A 9,657-nucleotide genomic window follows, 5' to 3' on the forward strand; every position below is an offset into this window, starting at 1 on the left:
CCTGCGTGCTGCATGGTATTCCATTGTGTGAATGTACCATAATTTTTCAATCCATTCATTTGTGGTTGGACATTTGGGCTGTTTCCATGTTCTTGCGATGGTGAATAATGCTGCTGTGAACATTGGTATACAAATCTCAAAACCACAACGAGGTACCGTCTCATTCCAGTGAGAGCGGCAAAGTATAACAGGGCAGCAAGTAATAAATGTTGGAGAGTATGTGGCAAGAAAGGATTTCATATACCTTGTTGGTGGGATTGTAAAATAGTGCGACCATCCTGGAAGGCAGTTTGGCGCTTCCTCAAAAAGTTTAACATAGAAATTCCATATGATCCAGCTATTCCACTACTTGGAATACACCCCAAGAGAACTGAGGAATTTATGTTTTACGAGGGAGCTCTGGTGGCCAAGTGGTAAAGTGTTGCATTGTAAACCCAAAGGCACACAGTTTGAATCCATCAGGTGCTCTGCAGGAGAAAGATGGGCAGTCTCCTCCCATGCAATTCTGTGCCTCTGTAAAACCACTGGAAGGTCAGCTATGAGTCAGTTATGACTTGAAGGTTAAAAACAACAGCCTTGTCTAAGGGGCGCTCTGGTGGCTTAGTGGTAAGGAGATGCGCTGCCAATGTAATGGTGTTGTTGTTGTTGTTATGTGCCGTCGAGTCGCCTGCGACTCATAGCGACCCTATGTACAACAGCCCTAAACCGTGCTCTATCCTGTGCCAATCTCATTGCCTCTGACACACCCATCCCGAGTACCCCAGTCACTGAATCAATCCACCTCATAGAGGGTCTTCCCCTCCTGCGCTGTCCCTCCACTCTACCCAGCATGATGTCTCTCTCTAAAGACCTGTCTCTCCTTACAACATGTCCAAAGTATGTCAGACGAAGCCCCAGAATCCTTGCCTCCAAAGAGCAGCCTGCTTTAATCCTCTCTAGGATAAATCTGTTTGTTTTCTTGGCAGTCCATGGTACATTCAATACTCTTCTCCAGCACCACAGCTCAAAGGCGTCAATTCTCCTTCTATCCTCCCTAGTCATTGTCCAACTCTCTGATGCATAACAAGTGATTGCAATAACCATGGCCTGTATCAGGCAGACCTTAGTCTCCAGAGAGACACTGTTGCTCTTGAGTATTTTGGAGAGGTCCCTAACCGCAGACTTTCCCGTCGCAATACATTTTTTGATTTCCTGGCTACTGGTGCCAAGAGTGTTGACCGTGGAACAGAGCAAAATGAAGCTGTGAACAATCTCAATCTCTTCACCATCCATCCTGATGCTACCAGTTGGTCCAGTGGTGAGAATTTTTGTCTTCTTAACATTGAGCCTCAGTCCATATTGAAGGCTGTAGCCCTTGACCCTCTGCAGTAAGTGCATGAGGTCCTCCTCAGTTTCAGTGAGCAAGGTTGTGTCATCTGCATAATGCAGATTGTTGATAGATCGTCCACCAATCCTAACGCCACGCCTCTCCTCATAGAGCCCCGCCTCTCGGATAATCTGCTTTGCATACAGGTTGAAAAGGTATGGAGACAGGACACATCCCTGACATACACCCTTCCCAATTTTGAACCATGCAGTGTTGCCCTGCTCTGTTCTGACGACTGCCTCTTGGTCCAAGTATAGGTTTCGTATTAGCACAATTAAATGTTCTGGGATTCCCATTCTTCTCAGAGTCAGCCACAGTTTGTTATGATCCACGCAGTCAAATGCCTTTGCATAATCAATGAAACACAGATAGACATTCTTCTGGTATTCTCCGCTTTCAGCTAAGATCCATCTAACATCAGCTACAATGTCCCTAGTACCACGACCCCTTCTAAACCCAGCCTGGACTTCTGGCAGTTCTCTGCTGATGTACTTACTGTTCCAGTCGTTTTTGGATAATCTTCAGTAGAATCTTGCTTGCATGTGAAATCAAATCCCCCGGCTGCGCCATTGGCAATCTCCTCTTGTGCTATTTACTACCTCTGAAAACCTGCTGGGATTTCAGTGTCAGCTAATAGTCGGTTCCAGCTTGACGGTACTTAACAGGAAGTATCTAAAGCGTGCCTGTTGATAGAAATAAACACAAGCCGCAAACAAAGCTGGCCTAGTGGACAGAAAGTGATGCTCCCAAGCCAAAGGTGGGTGATTCTAATCCTTGGCCCTCAGGCCTGTCTTTAATTGTTTTTGGTGAAACATTCTTCTAGGTCATGTAACCCTGGCCTGTCCACTTGCTGTTCAGAGAGGTAACTCGTGGTTGCTGTGAAGCTGAACACTGTGACACTGATGTGTCAAATGTAAGAATGGTTACCCATGGTGGACAGTGTTTGGTGGAGCTCCCCGATTAAAACAAGCTTGGAAACAGGAGTGGCATCCACTTCCGAAATAGCTTGATTCTGGAAACCCTATGAACCCGGAGAAAGGATGAAAGTTATACAAGCGTTCAGGTCTTTTGTTCATAGGGTCACTAGGAGTTGCCTATGACTCAACAGCATTTAACAACAACAAGACATTAAAATAAGGGAATTCTTTTTATAATATACTCTATTGCATTCTGCATATCTAAGATACCGTTTCAACATAACGTCTTTACATAACTGATATAAGGATAGAGACACACCTTGCTCTTCCTCTTCGTGTGGTGTCCTCAAATGTCCGTGTGGTGTCCTCAAATGTCCGTGCGTATCAGAATCACAGTAGAAGAGCCTGGACAGAGTGCGTGAGAAATGCAGAACAAAGTTCACAGTCATAAGAAAGACCAGAATTTCTGGTCTGATGGAGACTGGTGGAATCCCAAAGATTTTGGCTTCTATATCTCCTTCAAACCTGGGACTGAACTGCCCCCAAAGTTGCCCTTTCAGCCAAATAAAAGCTAAGTCCATAAAGTGAACAGCAACAGCTCTGATCACCCAACCATTTGAGACCAGAAGCGCAGCCTTGTCCCCCAAAATAAAGTTCAGAACGCAGGAAGGGGCCAGAAAGACGGGTGAGTGGAAGCCAGGAACCTCAGGTGGGACTGGGAAGGGTGCTGTGACGTTGACAGGATTGTAGCTAAAGTCACAAAACGAGATGACAATTGCAGAATGTATAAATTGTTGAATGGGAAATGAGTTTCTCTGAAAACTTTCACTAAAACCACAATAAAACATTCAGGGGGAAAAAAAAATCACTGTACCCTCCAACCCCTCCCATAAAACCTGGAGGTAGGTTACCCTTATGGGAACAACTCCATTCAGATGACACGTATTCATTGGAGCTACTTGATCTTTATTTAGATTTTATAGACTTTTGAGTTGGAAAGTGAGATCTCGAGTCACTCCAAGCATAACTTTAAAAGGTTCCCAGGAGCTGAATTAAGTTGTTGTTGTTATTATGTTCCTTTGAATTGGAACTTTTGTTATGTACCTTTGAATTGGAACTTTCCCATAGCTGATCCTCCAGAGGCCGTAAATAGCCCTGGAGGAGATCACCCATCCTTATCCTGTGGGGCAGTCAGTGGATTTGAACCATGTGCTCTGGGTTGGTGGTGTAGCTCCTTACACGACGAGGCCACCAGCTCTCCTATGATTGAGTATATTTCTATGTTTAAATAATGAAGTTTAAAAAAATTCCATTCCCCAAGAACACTAGCCACACTTCAAGAGCTTAATAACCATGCTGAACTAGTGGTGATTTCCTGACACCGTGCGAGGGAAGTGGGAGGGGGACCTCGAATGACCGGATGCAAGGAGAGGTGTGGGCAGGACACGGCAGGTGGAACAGCCAGAGGGAGGTATGCACCTGGCTCATGCCCAAGCCCGCTCGGAAGCCAGTTTGACCTGAGCCAACAGGCTGAGGTTCTAGCGGCTGGTGGAGTCAGGCGGAGAGGGTTAGATACGGGGTAGATGATGAAGTTGGAAATGGACTCTGCTCTTCAGTGGGGGGCAAAAGGATAGTTTTGAGCAATAGGTGGGCATCGCGTGAGCAGTTTTCAGGGTGATTCACTTGGCATTATTTCCCCGAGGGGTTGGAGCACCAGGAGAGGTGAGTGGAGACCACTGTGGTGATTCTGGAGTCCCGAGATACCCCCTGGCTCAGTGGTAAGGAGTTGTGCTGCCAACACAAAGGTATGCAGTTCAAATCCTGTTCCGTGGGAGAAGAACGGGTAATCTCCTCCTGTGCAATTTACTGCCTCTGGAAACTCACTGGAGGGTCAGCTATGAGTTGGTTGTGACTTGTAGTTGATACATAACAAAAGTAGAGAGCAGATGGAATCATCCAGAAACTTACAGAGACTAATACGTGGCAAAGGGTAGAAACCAGCTGGACTCTGCAGAATGAAGATGAACAACAAGGCAGGGGTGGAGGCAAGCTCGGGGCCTGCACCCCGAGGAGACTAGGTCTCCACTGGGAGGTGGATGGTGTGGTGGAAAGGAACACCTTAGAGACAAATGAGCCCAGGCCCAAGAGTCTTGTACTTTTTTTTTTTATGAACATGCTTTTTATTTTTAAGCCAATGTAGACTTTACAACCCGACCCCACCCTCTGAATCACACAGCAGCTCCGAACTTTGCCCAGAGTCCCTGAGACCAGGAAGGACACTCCTTGATTCCAGGCAATTACTTGGTTAGGAGTGGTGGGACAAGGCCAGGCTCAGGGCCCCCTATTCTCAGAAGTCAAGGGAGAGACTGGGCCGCCATAACCCCCCCGGCTCTCTGCCAGGCTTCTTACTCCTGAGACCCAGGTCTTTCTGCAGAAAGTGCTGCTTCTGCCATGAATCCAGCTTTGACGATTAGGGGCAGGGCTCTGGCAGGGTGCTGTCCCTCTTCCCTCTTCCCCCTCAGTGTCCTCCATCCACATTGTCCTTTGCCCTGAGTCACTATCATCTCCAGTCTGCACTGCAGACAGCCCAAGATAAGAGCAAAGCTCTGGGGCTGCCGGCACACAACGAAGGGGAGACCACAGGCCACTGCTTCCTAGTGCCTGACCACGCCCAGTACGCCCTTGTCCGATGTGTGGGCAGGGCCGGCTCTGTGCTGGGCATCTGTGAGCACGTGGGAGAATGGGTTTCCATTGATGAGACAGACCGGGCGGCCAGCTGTCCTACAGGGCCCTGCCCTGGAAAAGGGCCGGGCCAGCTGCCAGGGATGTGGACATCACCACAGCTCAGCCCGCCTGGGAGCGGGTGTGGGCGGCTCAGGAAGAAGGGAGTGGGCTTCTAAGTCTGTAAATCCCCCAAGAGGAGATTGCTCACTTTTTCCCCTCAGAGAAGCTGGTGGATTTGAACTACCAGAGAAGTCAGTGCAGCCTCTGGGCCAGCAGCACAGCTCTCTGTGGACCACACCACCAGAGCTGTTCGGAGGAAGGGGAGATGATGGTGAGAGGGGAGGAAAGCATTTGGGGCTGAAGGGGACAAATCAAGGTGATGACCAGGAGGTACCGAGTAGAAAGGAGATCAAGGTAAGTTGGAATCCCAGGGATGCAGTAATTAAAGGGCTCTGCTGCTTATAAAAAGTCAGCGGTCCAAACCCATCAACTGCTCGATGGGAGAAAGACATGACCGCCTGCTTTCATAGAGATTACAGCTGTGGCAACCCTGCCGAGCCATTCCCTACCCTGTAGTCTCTGGTGGCTCAGTGGTAAGGAGATGTGCTGCCAAACTGAAGGCATGGGGTTCAAATCCATCATCTGCTCTATGACAGAAAGACAGACAATCTCCTCTGTGGCATTTACAACCTCTGAAAACCTGCTGAAGGCTCAACGTTGAGTCGGTTCCAATTCGATGATACAGCAACAACATAGGGTCTCTGTGTTGTTATATGCTTTCTAGTTGACTAGGACTCATAGTGACTCTACAAACAACAGTTCTGAACCCAGTCCTATTTTGAGCCAATTTCACTGTCCCTGACACACCTGTTCCCATTGCCACAGTCACTGTGTCAATACATCTCATCCAGGGTCTTCCTCTTCCTCTCCGGCTCTGACCCTCCACCTTTCCAAGCATGATGTCCTCTTCCTAGGACTGGTCCCTTCTGGCAACATGCAGAGAATGTGAGATGGAGATTCTTAATCCTTGCCTGCAAGGAGAAACTTGGTTTTCACCCTCTCCTGCAAAGACCTGTTTGTACTCCGGCAGTCCATGGTAGGTTCAGCACTCTCTCCCACAACTCAAAGGCATCATTTCTTCTTCTGTCATCTTTACTTATTGTCCAGCTCTCAGATACATAGCAAGTAATTGAGAAGACCATGACTTGGATCAGGCACACCTTAGTCTCTAGACTGACATCGTTGCTCCTTTGCACTCTGGAGAAGTTCCTGACAACAGACTTTCCCAAAGCAACCCATCTTTTGATTTCCTCTCATCAGTTTGGTGGCAATGGTTTGACTTTTTCAAGTAATTCATTACAGAAGGTCTCTAAGTGCTGAAAAGAATTTATGGTTCAAACTCACCCAGCAGAACCGAGGAAAAAAGGCCTGCAGTTCTGCTTCAGGCAGTCACAGCCAGGAAGCCCTGAAAAGAAATGCCGGTCCGTAACCTGCAGCATGGCTGTGAGTTAGAATTGATGGCAGTCATCCAATGTCAAGGGAGCCCTGGTGGCCTAGTGGTAAGGAGTTGTGCTGCCAATCCAAATACACATGGTTCAAATCCACCAGCTACTCCACAGAGGAAGATAGGCAATCTCTCCCCATGTAATTTATCACCTCTGAAAATCCACTGGTGCATCTGCTGTGAGTCGGTTCCAAATTGATGGTACGTAACAAGAACAATGTCGATAATGAGAGGATGGTGTTGCCACCTACTTGGCGCATGGTTTGCCCTATATCCAGGGCTTCTTCCTACTTCTCACATGAGGAAACCAAGGCTTCTCATAGCACAAAGCGTGCATCCCAAGCTCACTTCCAAGGAATGGTGCCAATGTGGATCTGAAAATGCCTGACCCATCCCCTCAGGTTGCCTGGTGCGTTCCAAAATGTGTCACCAATCATGGTGAGCACACGCAGAAATTCCCTACTAGTCTTCAGATGGCGTCTGTCAACTGAAATGTCAGCGGTTCAAATCCACCAGCTGCTCTGAAGGAGAACAATGAGGCAGTCTCCTCCTGGCAGATTTCCATCCTGGAACCCCGACGGAGGTGCAGACAAGATCTGAGGTCCCAGCCCTCGGCTGGGCAGGCGCAGCTTCCTGCCTGCACTGGCAGGCATGCGGCCCGGAGGCTCTGTGGGTCTGCCTGGTCTGTCCTCTGCTGGTCCGGAGGATGAGACTTGTGTACGCTGCAGAGCTGGCCGGGCCTCAGCGTAAACACAGACTGTCTCCCCTGCACTGCTTCCTCTGCACAGACTCCTCCTCCAGCTGGGCCGCTCAGGTCAGCCTTCTTATCAACCCCAGTTTCCTACCCTGATATAAGGAAGCTATTAAAGTCCACTTCCTGGCACTGCCTTGACCCTGCGGGATATGCTCGCCTGGAAGCCAGCACTCCTGAGAGGAGGGTTTTATTTTTGTTAAGTTGTGTTTGTTTTTGTTTTTTTTTTTTAAAAAAAAAAGCAAACAAAACACACCACACTTTGAAAGTCCATCACCCAAGTCTGAAATCCCACACATCCAAGCCTATAGGAATTTTGGAAAATATTTTCAGTCAAAGCTCCCAACTTTAACATTTATTTTTAATCCAGAGAGTGTGAAGGCGTTTATTTAGCTTTCCAAGTTCCCCTGAAGCAGGCTCAGGTGTCTCTTCGACTTATTTCTAGACCTTTTCCCTTTTCTAGAGCTCTGGTGGCTTAGTGATAAGGAGTTGCGCTGCCAAAGCAAAGGTATGTGGTTCAAATCCACCAGCCGCTCTAAAGGAGAAAGATAGACAATCTCCTCTCGTACCATTTGCTGCCTCTGAAAACCTGCTGTAGGGTCAGCTCCAACTAAACAATGTCCATCCAAGGAAGTTTTTGAGCATTAAATGTTTTTAACATTAAATGTTAAGCTTCCAACTGAAAAGTCCGCAGTTCAAATCCACTAGTTGCTCCAAAGGAGAAAGATGGGCAGATTCTGCCTGTAAAAATTGGAAGGCTGTCATAAGTCAGAACTGACTTGAAGGCAGTGAGTTTAGTGTCTGTCTACGATGTGCTGGTGGCTCAGTGGGTTAAGGGCTTGGTAGCCAACCCAAAGGTTACCAGTTTGAACTCCCCACTGGGAAAAAGAGGATGTAGTTTGATTTTACAGCTTTGGATACTCCATGGGGCAGTTCTCCTGTGTCCTATAGGATTGCTGTGATTTACGTGTGTGTGTGTGTGTGTGTGTGTGTGGCTGGTGTTATGTGCTGTCAAGTCAGAGCCCCGGCTCAGCTGGCTCCTTCCAGCAGGCTTCCAGAGGCAGTAAAGTCACATGAAAGGAGACTGGGCCTCTAGCTGCCACGGAGCAGCTGGTGGATTCAAACTGTGTACCTTGAGGTTGGCAGTGCAGCTCCTTGCCAGTAGGCCACCAGAGCTCAGCTGTGATTTGGAAACCCTACACAGCAGATCTGCTCCATCCCCTGGGGGCCACTATGAGTCAGCGTTCACTCAGCGCCAGGACGTTGGGCTTTGGCACTGCCCGTCTTTTGCCCCTGCTGTCCCTCAGACAGGTCCCACTCGCTGCTTCTTCCCAACTGTCCCTTCCACCATTTCTCACCTCTCTGCTTCCATCTCCTGCTTCTAAAAGTATTTATTACCTTTCTTCCCTGTCAGGGCCTCCTGAAGGAAGAGTCTCTCTCATTGCATCAAGTAGGAACTGACTCATAGCTGACCTTCCACCTTCCACACAGAAAGAGATTGTCCACCTTTCTCCTGAGGACTGACTGGTGGATCCGAACGTAGATGGGATCATCCCTATGGATGTTGCCCCCAGAGCGCCCTGAAGTAAGAGTGAGAGAGAAAAAAAAAACAAGTGAAAGATAGCCCTCAGCATCCCCCTTCCAGATCCAAACATTGCCTCCTCCTTCCAATCATTGCTTTTCATCTTTGTTTCCGTCTTGGTCACACAAATTAGTACTTCCAAGGGGACTCCGAGAGGAGGCTGTACTCCGGATGCAGTTCTCTTTCACCTGGGAGGACTTGGGCAGCCAATAGGCTATTGTGCCACGAAGGGTGGCTTCTGAGGCTGGTTTACAGAAGACATTGTGGCTTCTGACTGCCCTATTGAATAATGTGCTTGAGGCTGAGGGAGACATCAACTGTCATAGCGTGAGAACACTCGGGAAGCCCCGTGGAGGAATGAATCCATGTGCGGGACTGAGGCCTCTTGTCAAGAGCGCTTTTCAAATTCCACTACTGGGAATATACCCCAAAGAAACCACAACCGCCACCCAAGCAGATATATGCACACCCATGTTTATTGAGGCTTTGTTCACAATAGCAAGGAGTTGGAAACAACCTAAGTGCCCATCAACAAATGAATAGATAGAGAAGCTGTGGTATATTCACACAACAGAATACTATGCTGCATTGAAAAACAAGCAACTCATGAAATATTATTAAAAAAGGATGACCCTGGAGGACATTATGCTGAATGAAATAGCTCAGTCACAAAAGGACAAATACTGCATGGTGCCACTGTTGTAAAACAGGACTGACATGGGGTTTGGGGGCGGGGAGACTGAGAAAGATGGGATAAATTATGTATACTGCACTGAAACAGATGAAGGAGAGAACTGTTTAAAAAGGATATGT

Source organism: Elephantulus edwardii, unplaced genomic scaffold (genome assembly GCF_000299155.1).
Source record: "Elephantulus edwardii isolate Elephantulus edwardi_28Jun2011 unplaced genomic scaffold, EleEdw1.0 scaffold00048, whole genome shotgun sequence".
NCBI lineage: Eukaryota > Metazoa > Chordata > Mammalia > Macroscelidea > Macroscelididae > Elephantulus > Elephantulus edwardii.